Below are 15,163 nucleotides of genomic sequence, written 5' to 3'. Positions count from 1 at the left end.
CGGCTTGACTATGAGTACAGTGATGCACTGGAGTTTCCACTTGCTCGCTCTCCCCTACTCGAGCGCGTTAATCAGAGCAGTTTTGCTTTTATACTATGTTGTCTAACCGCAGCTTCTACTCAGAGTAGGCTCTGACCGGCATAAGCGGTTCTCTCCCTCCGAGCGGACAGGAGAAACGCGCTTCCCCTTTCTCAGTGTGCTATTATGTGGCTATCCACGCGGTGGATAAACTACCCTTCTCACGGACCTCCACCAAGAGGTTTCGAGGTCCTGGAAGCAGCCTTATCAGCGCATATCACGAACGGCGCGGGTTTTTGCCACGATTAAGTGACATGGCGGACTGCTATTATATAGCGATGCCGTTTGACTACCTCTCTAGCTGAACGGATCGCGCCAACTCCGCCGCGACCTAGTCTCGTCTAGACGTATCGAGTCGTGTCTATTTCGGAAAAATTTCATTCTCTTATTACGGTTCTTTACGAGAAGCCTCTCGTTCTTCCCCCACGCTCTAACATTGACTGTCTCGCAGCACAAGCACTTCGAGCGTCACTGAACTGAGCTGTTATTTGAGCGCCCCTCAGACACTGCACAATTCAGTCTTCAGAGTTTGAGGGACGGCACAAGAGACTGGCGAATTTGGCCAGTTTATGACGGCTCACACAGCTGCCGCGTTCTCGCTAGCGGTGTGGCCCTATGTTTATCTTGTTGGATTAAATCCTGCCGTGGACACGCTTCAGGATTATACACAACGAAACACAGCGAGTTTGACGCATGCATTTCCTTCTATGTTTGCCGGGGTCTGTGTCCTCCACTGAAGAGTGCTGTTGGACTGCTAATGCACATCCAACCCTCTCACTGCAGTCCCCACGCTCTAACATTGACTGTCTCGCAGCACAAGCACTTCGAGCGTCACTGAACTGAGCTGTTATTTGAGCGCCCCCTCAGACACTCTGCACTATTCAGCCTTCAGAGTCTGAGGGACGCCACGAGAGACTGGCGAATATGGCCAGTTTATGACGGCTCACACAGCTGCCGCGTTCTCGCTAGCGGCGTGGCCTAATGTTTTCTTGTTGTATTAAATCCTGCCGTGAACACGCTTCAGGATTATACACAACGAAACGCAGCGAGTTTGACGCATGCGCTTTACTTCATGTTTGCCAGGGTCTGTGCCCTCCACTAGAGAGTGCTGTTGGACTGCTAATGCACATCCAACCCTTTCACTGCAGTCCCCACGCTCTAACATTGACTGTCTCGCAGCAAAGGCACCTCGAGCATCATTGGATTGAGCTATCATTTGAGCGCCCCCTCAGACACTCTGCACTATTCAGCCTTCAGAGTCTGAGGGACGCCACGAGAGACTGGCGAATATGGCCAGTTATGACGGCTCACACAGCTGCCACGTTCTCGCTAGCGGCGTGGCCTAATGTTATCTTGTTGGATTAAATCCTGCCGTGAACACGCTTCAGGATTATACACAACGAAACGCGGCGAGTTTGACGCTTGCGCTTTCCTTCTATGTTTGCCAGGGTCTGTGCCCTCCACTAGAGAGTGCTGTTGGACTGCTAATGCACATCCAACCCTCTCACTGCAGTCCCCACGCTCTAACATTGACTGTCTCGCAGCAAAGCCACCTCGAGCATCATTGGATTGAGCTATCATTTGAGCGCCCCCTCAGACACTCTGCACAATCCAGCCTTCAGAGTTTGAGGGGCGGCACAAAAGGCTGGCAAAGATGGCCAGTTTATGACTGCTCATACAGCCGCCACGTTCTCGCAATGGCGACGTGGCCCGATTTTTATCTTGTTGAATTAAATCCTGCCGTGGATACGCTTCAGGATTATACACAACGAAACGCAGCGAGTTTACGCATGCGCTTTACTTCATGTTCGCCAGGGACTGTGCCCTCCACTATAGAGTGCTGTTGGACCGCTAATGCGCATCCAACACTCTCACTGCAGTCCCTACGCTCTAACATTGACTGTCTCGCAGCAAACAGCGCTTCGAGCAGCATTGGATCGGGCTGTGACGCCAGGCGTAAATAATAACTAATAATCCCTCAGACACTGCGCAATCAAGCTTTCAGATTTTGAGGGGTGATTCAAGGGTCTTACACAGACGACCCGTTTATGACGGCTCGCACAGCCGCCGTTTTAGTTAGCGGCAGAGCCTGATGTTCAATTCGTTGGTCTAATTCCTGCCGTGGACACGTTCAGGATTATACACAACGGGACGCAATAGCTCTTATGCATACACTTCCCCTGTGCACGAATGCCGCAGGCTTTTCCGTGCACGGACATTATGTGTATGACAACGTTGCAGAAAGCGGAAATTTGAGACTGCTAGTATCGTTTTGGGTCGCGTGGAACGCTTGCCCGGCATTTCTCAATGGGTGTTACGCACAATTGTCACGGATACACCAATTCGCTTTTTAGAGGCCCGCCTCTTTCCGCTGAATTCTCTCCACGGTGGTAGACTGATGTGAATAGCAGTGTTGTGACAGGAGATGTCAACTCTGCTGAGTAAAGGGGCTATAGAAGTCGTAGACCCCGTACTTCTCAATGCATGGATGTAGCTCTGGCCCCGTTGCGGCTCCAGGGCGTCCGTCTGTTAACCACTTGGACGATTGGCAGCGGCATTCCCCGTAATTTGTCTGGGGTTACTTCACATGCGCCCTTTTCAGTGGAAAAGTGGGCGGAAAGACGAAATATTTCACCCCGTTGTCTTCCGCATCCGACGATTTCGGTGACACGGAGTTGTGTGATGTCGTTAAAACTATGGATGCCAACCGAGTTTCTCCTACCGGGGTTCGGCTGGGGATTTGAGCTTTCCCAGAGACCGTCACGACGGATGCGTCTTTGACCGGTTGGGGAGCTGTTTGTCAAGGGCTACCAGCCCATGGAGTGTGGACAGCTGCACAACGCAGTTGGTATATAAACCGGTTGGAATTACTGGCAGTTTTCTGGCTCTCCAGTAATTCGCGAATCTGCTGATCGGCCGTCTTGTGCTGCTCAGATCAGACAACACAGCGTTTGTCTCATACCTGAATCATTAGGAAGGATTACGCTCTCGCCCCCTGTGCAGGCTGGCGAGACATGTTCTTCTCTGGTCTCAGAGAAAATTTCTGTCGATCCGAGTTGTTCATGTCCCCGGACGTTTGAACTTCGGAGCGGATATGCTATCCAGACAGGCTCTGGAACAGGGAGAATGGAGATTACACCTCCAGACGGTGAATCTTTTATGGTGGATATTCGGCAAAGCGAAAGTGGATTTATTCGCGTCAAACATGACTACGCATTGCCCGCTATGGTTCTCCCTATGCCCCCCATCGCCCCTGGGCGTGGATGCATTAGCTCACAGCTGGCCCAGGACCAGTCTGTATGCTTTTCCTCCGATTCGTTTGATCCCAGCGGTATTATGCAGAATACGGCGGGACAGAGTGGAACAGCTGCTGCTGGTGGCTCTGCGATGGCACACGCAGCCGTGGTTTGCGGATCTATCAATCTGCTAGCGGGCTCTCCGTGGAGATTCCCCTCAGACAGGATTTATTATCACAATCACAGGGGCTGATTTGGCACCCGAGGCCGGATCTGTGGAAACTGTGGGCGTGGCCACTGAGCGGAGTGCATTAGTATGTCCCGGTCTTTCTGTTGAAACCACTGAGACTATATTGAATTCTGGAGCAGCTTCTACGAGACGCTTATATGCTTTCAAGTGGAGACTGATTACAGCCTGGTGTGGCAATCGTAATGTGGATCCAGTTTACTGCCCAGTGGCTTCAGTGCTGGAGTTCCTCCAGGATTGTTTTTCGGATGGTGTAACACCAGCCACTTTTAAGGTTTACGTGGCAGCCATTTCAGCTTACCACGAATACATAGGCGGTGCCTCTATGAGGCGTCATCCACTAGTTTCTCGTTTCGTACAGCGTGCGCGACGGCTGAGGCCTTTCCGCCCTGTGCGAGTTCCTTCATGGGGTTTATCCATTGTGTTGCTAGGTTTATCAGGGCATCCGTTTGGGCCCTTGGAGCCCGTATCGGATAAATTCTTGACACTGAAGACATTTCTTCTCATGGCTTTATCCTCCCTCAAGAGAGTTGGGGATTTACAGGCTCTTTCTGTTTCACCCTCATGCATGGAATTTGCACCGGGCTCTGTGAAGGTGCTGCTGCGGCCCAGGCCTAACTATGTTCCTAGGTCGCATCTAACCTCTTTCGCTTTCAGCAAGTGTTCCTGGAAGCTTTTTCACCTGCTGAGGCTGGATCAAGAGATCTAAGTCTTTGCCCTGTGAGAGCTTTAAAGACTTATGTGGATCGTACAGCCCCTTGGCATGAATCTGACCAGCTGTTTGTCTGTTTTGGACATAAAAGTAAGGGCCATGCGGTTACAAAGCAGCGCATGTCCCATTGGCTGGTGGAGGCAATTTCTTTGGCCTATGAGGCGCGCGGACTCGCTTCGCCCTTAGGAATTGAGGCTCATTCCACTTGAGCTGTGGCTTCTTCTCAAGCTTTTCTCAGTGGATCTTCTATGGATGATATCTGTGCTGCGGCAGGATGGTCCTCACCGAGCACTTTTATCAAGTCCTACAGTCTGGATGTGAGGATGGCTCCTGGCTCCCGGGTTCTCTCCGCTTGAGCAGATGCTTCCTCGGATCTCAGTTATCAGGTACGTCAGGCGTTTTGGTATATCGTTCCCATACGTGGTGACGTCACCGCAGCATCGAAGTGACCTATGATAGGGAACATCTCGGTTACGTATGTAACCTTGGTTCCCTGAATAGGGAACGAGATGCTGCGGTTCTGGCCGTTCCGTACCTTGATAATTTCTTCATCTTCAGTCATGAAATCTGAGCGAAATGGCGCACTGCACCCAGGTATATCATGCGTGCGCATGCGTAGGGTGGTGCTATGCGCCATTTGGCCAATAGGATTGGCGGGATGGTATAGGGCTTCAGACATTCGTCACACCGGAGGTGTTCCCATACGTGGTGACGTCACCGCAGCATCTCGTTCCCTATTCAGGGAACCAAGGTTACATACGTAACCGAGATGTTTTCTTGTAGGAAAGCTTCTTCTTCTTCTTCTTTTGATTTGATTGGTGGCTGATTTTAAAGGTGCATTAATAGCACATACGAGACTGGGGTGTGGAGCAGTATGTGACAAACTAGGACATTTAGAAATTAATCATATTCTTTCCATAAATCCTGTATTTTTTAGGTAAACCATGAGATGTTTGAACACATTACAAGTATTTCCTTCTAAAAGCTGAACATTAACATTTACAATGTCTGTCTTTATCATTCGAATCATTTCCCTTCTTTCCTCCTCATATTTCCTCCTCTTCAATAACACACGTAACACTGACTCAACCTGATGATGTTCGTCTGTTTTGAACAGTGTCTGATTCAGTCCAGTGTGTCCTATTCTAAGAGTAAACAAAACCCAAAACATTTTATATAATTATAAATTATTATAAAAATAAATTTTATACACCATCATTTTCGTTTATATCAAAAAAAAACTTTTGGGTGTGCGCAAACAAACTGAAGAACTAAACTGTTAGTAATGCAGGACTGTAAATAGCCATTTATCAGGTGATTATGTATCATTACTGCTAGATAAAATATTGAAAATATTAAGGTTAAAGTCCACACTTTAAATGTACCACACACACACACACACACACGCACACACACACACACACAATGAAGTTGCCCAATCACTGGCCAGTAGCACTTTTTCTCCTTTCTTTCTGGCTGTCAGATTTCTCCCTGGTTCTCTTTCTGGTTGAAATCATCATCTCAATCCCAGTCTCTTCTCCATCTACAGCATGAACAATGCATTCAGTCTGTTCTGGGTCCTGCTGTTTCTCAGAGAAGTCTTCATTCTTTTCAAGCTTGAGAAGCAGCTCTCAGATCACTTCTGCTGTGGTCATGGGTGTGCTGATGAGGATCTTGTTCAAGATTGTTCTCCATAAACAGCTGGAGAAGGTCCACAGCAGCACAAGAGCTTCTGAACTCTTCCTTGCAGTAGATGAGACTAAGCTCTGTCTTCAGCTTACTCTCACTGAGCTCTGGATAGACCTTCAAAGTCCTGCTCAGTGCATCTTCAGGAAACACCATTGTGTCCTGTTCAAACCTGTCTGCTTGAAGCACAGTGACACTAACAAGGTGTTTGTGAAGGAGAACTGGTCCATGGTGTGTGAGAGTATGGTATCACAGATCTAGAGAGTGAAGGAGGAAAACAAACATGATGTAGTGATTACAAAATGTCAGTTTCACCTGCAACAATTAAACATGACCAGTTTTAAGTTATAAAGGGATGGATCCATAACTTCTCAGAAATTCATACACATGGACAACACATATGAGTAAATAAGTCAAGTTTCATGAGTTTCTGCTGCTCAGAGAGCTAACAGAGATGAAGGCTGTAATACTAATGTTGTCCACTAGAGGAAATCGCACAACAAACTCTTTTAGATCTCAATTTAAAGACTGTGAAAATGATAAATAGTTCACTTGTAGTAAAAAAATGCATAGAAATATTTATTTCCCAAAAATTAATATATTACAATCTCAAAAATACATACTATCATTAATATTTTTATATCCTAATGATATTGAAAACATATGTCATCAACTATGACTGAATATATGTCCAGTTGAAGGAAAGTGAATATTAAATTGTAATATTTTTAATGTATTAAATGGAATAATATTTCTAAAACGATTCTTATTTGAAAAGAGACATGGCTATTGTATAAATGTATATTTTACTAATCTTCATATCTATAAGAGGGAGCGATCAAAAATAAATACATAAAATATTTGCATTAAATGTAGCTGTATTGTTTGAGTTACCTTCTATGGGTAATTGTGAATGTCTTCGCATGCCTTTGATGACTTTACAATATGTTTTCTGAAATATTTCAGTAACCTTAAAATATAATCCTCCCTTTAATCCCACACACATCTTCACAGCGTGTCTACAGATATAAACAAGTTACATTTACCAATTGTTTTTTTTTATCTTCTGTATGTCCTGCTGGAACTGCTGGATGCTCCTCTTAATGTGAACTGAATCTATGTTCTTCTTCTGGAGTTTTATCCTCTTTTTTTCTTCATCTGAACACCTTGTGAAGGGTATTGTTGCAAAGATAAACCCGAGTTTTCTTTCATTTGGAGATATTTGGCTGCTTCCACATTGATCAGAAGCTGTCAGTCAAATGACAATCTGCTGACAGAGTCTGAACACAGCATTAGATGAACATTTCAGTAAACGAGCGTGTGCTACAATCACGAGTCACTCTATAAGATGAGATTTCAGCACTTGACAAACGGACAGCGACTCTAAGCAGCTCTTAAAGCACAGATACTGAGATTGTGTTAAGTGCATTTCTGGGAAACACACGTGAATCAATAACGAAAGATCGTAAAAATGACTCTCAGAAAACGTTCTTAAACTCTCAGATCAATCGTTTGTCGAGAAACCCTTTTTGAGGACCTTCCCATTCTGATCATTGTTGAGCTTCCAATTTCTGAAGTCCTCAACTGCCTCCCTACTTGGTACTTCAAGCATCTTTGCCAGGTCGTGGATCTCTTTCTCCCCGAAGAGAACAAGAGACTCCCTGGATTTTGGCCAGTTTAGGGGATCCAGTGGTGTTATAATCTTTGTAAGATTTGTGTCAGGCATTCGTGAAGAGAGACTGTTGATGATGGCTTGGAGGAATAGGAATCTATTTACATTTTCCTTGTTTGAATGTAAGGGCACTTGTTTGAATTCTCCTACTTTAACAGCTTCCACTGCTTTCTCCATTGACTTCCCTGGGGTGATCTTGAAAGCCTTCAACACCTCAATTGTCATCTTTATTTCTCGTGTGGCCTCCATAAAAGAAGTGCTTCTTTTCTGAAAAATTAAAAAAAGACAAATGTAAACTAGATAAACTTTGAAGTTGGCTTGAAAAAGTTTGAAGTATTTTGATAGATAGATAGATAGATAGATAGATAGATAGATAGATAGATAGATAGATAGATAGATAGATAGATAGATAGATATGACATATTCCTCAATTTAACGGTCTTGTTCACACTTAATCTGAAGAAAAACACTGTACCTACCTGAAGTTTTAGGGACAAGACTGTGAAGTTCACGTAGCACATCTTTAATGTTTGCCAGGTCATTAACAAAGCCAGTGCATGTGAGGCGATTCAGAAGGCCACTGAATTTTTTTCTTTCTATATCAGAGCGAGATCCATCTTCAGCTCCTTTTTTCATTTGTGCAACCAGAGCAGGGAAGTCTCTCCAAACAGCTTGTAAAGTCACAAAACTACTTGCTACCCAGCGGATGGTAAAAATGTGACCAATCTTAAGTAGGCAGATGTTAACTTGAGAAGCTGCCTCTGAAAGTTGTCTGGCATTCTTTGGGGATTGATGGTACAGTGTATAAAGCTTTAAAATAAATATCTCAAAGTGATTGCAACCTGTGACTGACTTTAGTGCATCACGTACTGATAACTCAAGCCTGTGAGCAAGACAGTGGATACTCTCCAGCAAAGGATAGTCTTTTTTCAGCCTTGTGATAAGACCACTCTGTCTTCCAGTCATCACAGATGCCCCATCTGTTGTTATGCAGATCAGATGAGACTTGAGGAATGCATCATCCAGGTCAGCTTCCAGGAGACTCTTTTTGAGAGCTTTGTATATGGCATCAGCAGTTGTTCCTTCCTCCAGCTCAATCAAATCCAAAAAAAAATGTTTTCTGTCTCACCTTCTCCTGTCACATCTCCTCTGAGGTATAGGATGAGGTAGCTTCTCCCAAATGCATTGCTTTCATCTACTGTAAGACAGATCCAAGAACCAGCACTTTTAATTGTTGAGACAATTTTTTTCCACATTTTATTGGCAATGTGTGTTATTATATTAATGCAAGAGTGATCAGATTTGTGACAAGAGCCGTTTTTTACTCCATTCATTTCTTGTAACTCAACCAATCCATACATTTTTGAGAAGGCTAACTTCTCCTTTGCAACAAAATATGCTTTTCTAAATGAGTGCACTGTCTCCAACAGAACTTTAGCATTCAAAGTTTCTGTCAAGGTGGGCAACACCTCTTTCTCTTTCTGCTGTTGAATATCTGTTGATGCCTTGTGAGTTAAGCTGTCTCTGTGTTTGTAGATTTTCTTTTTCATGGCCCTGACATCTTTTGCTGTGACCTCTCCAGAAGCCCACTCCTCTGCCACCTGTACTCCCTTTTGGACTCCAAAAAGGCACTTGGCATATTTGCAGAATGTGCATCCTACATAATTTCCATGTAAGTATAGCCAAGGGGAGTACTGCTGTGTCCATGCCTCAAGCTGTTGCTTGCTGAAGTGTATTACCCTGTCTGTACTAGTAAGCAGGGACAAAGCTGTGCTCATGGACTGGGCTGGATGTGAACAGTTTGTTGTGGATGTGCTGACTAATGTTGTCCTGGATTGGAGCTGGTCTGTCTGGTCTGCTCTGATTGGGGCTGGTCTGTCTGTATTGGGGTTTGTCCTGGATTGGGGCAGGTCTGTTAGTTTTTCTTGTAGCCTGGGTGATAAATGTAAGTGCTGTGCTGTTACAGTGTCCTGGTTAAGCGTTTTACCCATGAGGCTCCTCTTAGGCTGTGTGCTACAAGAAATAAATATTACATACCAATCTGATGTTTCAAAGTGTTTTCCTTACATATTTTTTTCTGATTAAGTGTCTTAAGCCTGGGACACACCAAGTCACTTTTAAAGAGCAGAAATTAAAATAAAAATCCAGAAGAATCTTGAAATTAAAATAATAATAATAATAATAATAATAATAATAATAAACAGGCTTACCCTCCAAAAAAGTCAGTGATGGCTCTTCTCTTCTTTCCCTTGTCCATATCTGAAAACAATGTAAGATGTAAGTTGTAATATTATATTCGTTGTCATTACTGCGAATATATTTAAGAAAGCACTATATGATAATCATGCTACTTATTAAGGTTATTATTAATGGTGATAAACTTTGAACAGTGCACATGAAAGCATTTTATTTCATTTAACTAATTTATCTTGAATGTAGTTACACATATTTCATATTTTCAAGCGTAAGTTTTCATAGTTGGGTAAACTTCTATAGTGGTGAATGAGAGACTACATTAAATGTATGTTTTGTCACAATAGTGTTTCTACAAGAGGGAAAAATAGAAAGAATTTGATACGATTACGATGCTGATGACCATTAATCAATTTCGATCTCTTGATTCACTATCAATTCACATGAATAGGTCCACTGTACTTTTCTTGGGTTAAATTCAGTATTTTTATTGCATTAATATTCACTTGTGTGCTTATACTAGTATATTTTTAAAATGTATAATTTGAAACTAAATATTAAAATGCAAAACCTAAAAATAAGTAAACAGTTATGACCTGCAATACTCTTTGGAGCAACTAGACTACCGTATTTTCCGGACTATAAGTTTCTCCATAGTTTGGCTGGTCCTGCCACTTATAGTCAGGTGCGACTTATTTATCAAAATTAATTTGACATGAACCAAAAGAAATGAACTAAGAGAAAACATTACCATGCTCTACGCTGCTCAGTTCTCCTGTAGTCTACACTGAAGAAATAGAGCGCCCTCTCGCAGCTGTAGACAGTAATGTTTTCTCTTGGTTCTTGGGTCTAAATAAATGCGATTTATAGTCCAGTGCGATTTACCGTATATGTTTTTTTTCCTCATCATGACGTATTTTTGGACTCATAGTCCGAAAAATACGGTACATAGATGTATATTTATTAGAGTGGGTAAACAAGTGCCACAAAATGACTTTAATTTGCCTCTTTGCATTTAATTTAAAACCCTTTTCTCCATTTAACCTTAAATACTACATTATTTTTATTAGGCTATACATAATAACGGAAAATAGGATACAATTCAAAACAAAAACGGTTGATCTGCATGTTTGTCTTCGGTGTAATAATCAATGCATGTGTGTCTCACGCATAATTTGTGAGAATTAGCAACCCTGCTTTGTCATCTTTGATACAAAAAAAGCCTTCACCTGATTAACATTTACATCAGTAATAATGACCTTAATTAAATTAACACTGTTTATGAGCAGTTATGGCTATAGATTTAAAATTATTTGTTAAACTATTGACAGACCAAGATTATAATAAAAGTGACTGTACGATTCTAGGATAAACACTTATTCAGTAGCAGTAAATTAGGTGTACTAAACAATCATAAAACAAAGAAATATTATCTTACCGTCATCGTGAGGTAAAATAATGAGGAAGGATCACTCTGTCAGCCAATCACACAGCGACCTCGCTCCCACAGTCTGTAAATGTAAATATTTAAATAAGTTCTGTAAACTCAAAACTGTTGTAGTAAGGTGAACTTAAAATTATTGCGTTTACAAGTTCCCAGCATTCTTTGCATCAGAAAACAAAGAAAATAAAATGTAGAAATTAAGTGGCATTTTGTTTGTGTTTTACACAAGATTAACAAAGAAGGACTTAAGTTAGTACTTAAATGTTGTGTTATGTCAGAACTTGCAAAGGTTTCTAATATGTTTTTTTTTGTAGTGTTACCGTTGTGGTGAAGAGTAGAGCTTGTGGTTAGGTTTAGGATGGACAACAATAGACTATATTTGAGGGTATTTCCCACATTATATGAGTTGAAAAATAGAGAAAATTTTGAGTGAAGTACTCTCTAATTATAAGTTGAGAAATATCAATATTTATAAGATTTTTAAACTTAAGAGTTCTGTGAACTTATTAGGGTTTACAGTGATGGTAACAGACACTTAAAAAATATATTTTATTGAACTAAAAAATATTAATTTAATTTGACTTAAACTTTTTGATGTAATCTGATTCATCAATTTTTTTTGAGTTAAGTGAACTTGTCGGGTTTTACAGTGTGTATATGACAGTCCCAGTCATAGTGTTTGTCCTGCTCGCTATCTGAAAAAAATAAATCATACTAATATGCTGATTTGCTGCTCAAGCATCAAAGTTCATTAAGTTCATTTGCTGACCATTTGACGGTTTCATTTAGATTCATTAATAAAACTAAATGGCCATTGCTTGGATTTAATTTCTATACAAATGAAATCCTGAATGACACACTACACACTGTGCATACTGTACTCTAGATACTCAACTGTCTGGTGTATGAATATTATAAGATTATTTTATCAACATCTGAGTCTGAGCTCTCCGCTGTGAGGAAAGCTGACAGTTGACTCATGAAGTGTTTGTCTGTTTAAATAGAGCATTATCCAGAGAAGATAATGATTAGCTGTTGTTCTTACACCCTCACCAGAGAAAACATCTGGACTCAGACACAGTGTTGCCAGATTGGACTAAAGATTTCCAGCCCAACTACAGCTTAAAACCCGCCCATTTAAAAAAAATACCAGCCCAAAATACATACTGTTATTAAAACTGTTATAGAATAAAACATACCAATTTTTTTTCTTATTAAACAACCAGACTAACAAATCGCACATTGGAGAGCACGAGGCTCGCCCCAAGTATATCCAGTGCATCTTTTTATTATTTTTATATATATATATATATATATATATATATATATATATATATATATATATATATATATATATATATATATATATATATATATAAATGATAATTTTAATAAAACACAAGGTCTATATTGGAAACCTCAGAAGGGGACATCATTTTTTATTGTTCTTGTGCTACTAATAGGCCAATTCTCAAATCATTTCATTATACTTTTCTTTTTGTATTAGTAGGCTACTTACAAATTTGTGCTTAATTACCAATTAATTTTTTTTTTTATATTATCATTATTACAATTATTATTGTTATTTAACTTATAGACCACTGGGCGAATCAACATGAATTCTCGTTTTTTCCTTCTTTTAATTTTAAAAATAATGACTGAATGATACACTGAATCGTCATCAGCGATTACGTTTCAGAAATGATCAAACATCAGAATTGTACATCAAAATAAAACTGTAGGCTAATAGCATAAACACACTTACCTTTTAATATGAAGTTAGTGTAGATAATCCCCGCAGAACTGATGAAAACGTCTTTATTATAGAACAATTCTAGAACTATTTAAAGATAGGACCAACTTTGTACAGTCACAACCAGTTTGATTTATAGATCGTTGAGTCAAATCTCTCCAGCAACTGCCTGGGAGGTTTGAATGTTGCTGAGGTAAACCCATTTCTGACCAGGCCAGTGCGCACATCCATGATGCTGGAGAATAAAGGTAGTCCCATGCGATTCCTAGTGTCATTTTTTAAAAGCGAGACGAGGGAAAATGCCCGCTCAACATGGGCATTGGAAACAGGCAGAACAAGAAGTCTTATGGCACCTTGTGCCAATTCCTGGAAACACTTGTGCCAAAAAGCATGCTCTTTCAAATCATTTAACTGTGCTCTGATTTCTGATTGACAGTATTTACAAAATGCCTTTGTATCATTGCCTACCACAGGTGTAATCCATGTTTTTAAACACTGGTCGCTCTCCCATTCCTTTCTGTAGGACTTTTTATATTTACCCCAATTTGGCATCATGATGATGATGAATGATGATCACTGATGATGATAATGCAGTTTTGACGATATAACGAATTAGCCTACAACAACCCGCCAATCAAGCTTGAAGTCTTATTGGACAGGATTCCCCTTAACCTTATTGGCTAACCTGAACCATACCTAATTTAAACATCATCCTACATTAGCTATACAATTTATTTTATAGTTAGTTTTCATTTAAAAAAAAATAAAGAATACTGTTTATAGTGAAAAATGAAAACCGCCTGTTGTATCAAAAACCAGCCCAAATTTTAAAGACCCGCCCAATGCATTTTTTTTTTCGGTTGGACGTGACCAAAAGGAGCCCAATTGGGCGGGAACCAATCTGGCAATCACTGCTCAGACAACTAGACTCAAAGATCAACAAGCAGAAAACAGAGATGATAACACTGAACACCTCAAACCCCTCAGCAATTAAAGTACAGGAGCAGACCTCTGTAGAAATGAGGAGTTTGTAGACCTGGGCTTCATCATTAGACATGATGGAGGACAGACAATGACATCAAGAGACGCATTAGCAAGAGCAGAAACAGCTTTATAACACTGAACAATATGTGGAGGTCCAACACTAGAATGACTCTGTATCAGAGCTGTGTCCTTTCCACCTTACTTTACAGATCTGAATGATAGAGAACGACAGAAGCACTTTACCTAACTATCAACTTTCCACATGATGAACCTCCAGAATCCTGCAGATCTTCTGCTCCAAAACATCTCTGACCAACAACTACTCATGCGGCGCAATTAAGAAAGTACAGCACCTTTAGAAATATATGAACTATATATATATATATATATATATGAATATATGAAAAAATACAAATAAAATAAATAAAAACGCTGACTTCTTTTACCTGCTGTACATATAATGGGAACATTTCTGTTATTATGCATTAGCTATTTATGCTTTATGTTTCATGTCTACAAGTTAGCCTGTATTTAAAACAGTTTAATAATACTTAAAACAGACAAGTCAACTTTTCACTTGTTTTTAACTGTATCTGACATTATATTTACATGAAAATATAAAAGTGTTAAAAAGACTAAATGTGTTTAGAGGAGAGTGAAAGACACAAATGCTGTTAACTTGTGAAAATGTTTAGTTGATTTGATGAAGGAGAGACTCCATCCACAGAACAAAGACTATATACTGGATATATGTACATTAACAACAGACACACAACTAAATATAAAGTAAAATAGAATAATAATGTGTAGAAAACATGATATAAGAAAAGTAACATGGAAATTTGTCACATTGTAGATTTGCTTTATATCTTTTGACACATTTAAGTGCTGCACTTGAGAATCACATCTAAACATTTGAATCATTATGAATGAGTTTAATAGAAATATTATTAAACTGAAGAGCCAAACAGACTCATCTGAGCTTCGTCCTCATCTGTTCCAGCTTTACATTAAACACAATGATCTTCTGCTTGAATACTAAAGCAAAATTAATCATTCGATATCATGTTTCTAACACACATGCTGCATTATTTGATTGTAAAGTCTGAGTCTCTTCACCTGTATGGATCACATTTACACTCATCACACATTTATCAC

The 15,163-nt window shown here is 40.5% G+C and overlaps 1 protein-coding gene and 1 long non-coding RNA gene across 2 annotated transcripts in view; both read right to left on the bottom strand.

Annotated features, from left to right (window-relative positions):
* The window catches only part of LOC127987694 (uncharacterized), a 2,462,016-nt gene that overhangs the window by 762,961 nt on the left and 1,683,892 nt on the right, over nucleotides 1–15,163 (bottom strand). The gene's annotated exons all lie outside the window — the stretch shown is intronic.
* Nucleotides 5,118–9,585, bottom strand: LOC127987809 (uncharacterized). The gene is made up of 3 exons (XR_008161423.1): nucleotides 8,111–9,585; nucleotides 7,006–7,898; nucleotides 5,118–6,216 (listed from the first exon to the last, which is right to left on the bottom strand). It is a non-coding gene; the product is annotated as an uncharacterized LOC127987809 (long non-coding RNA).

This window comes from Carassius gibelio, chromosome B22 (assembly GCF_023724105.1).
Source record: "Carassius gibelio isolate Cgi1373 ecotype wild population from Czech Republic chromosome B22, carGib1.2-hapl.c, whole genome shotgun sequence".
Lineage (NCBI taxonomy): Eukaryota > Metazoa > Chordata > Actinopteri > Cypriniformes > Cyprinidae > Carassius > Carassius gibelio.
This window is presented reverse-complemented; position numbering and strand designations above follow the sequence as displayed.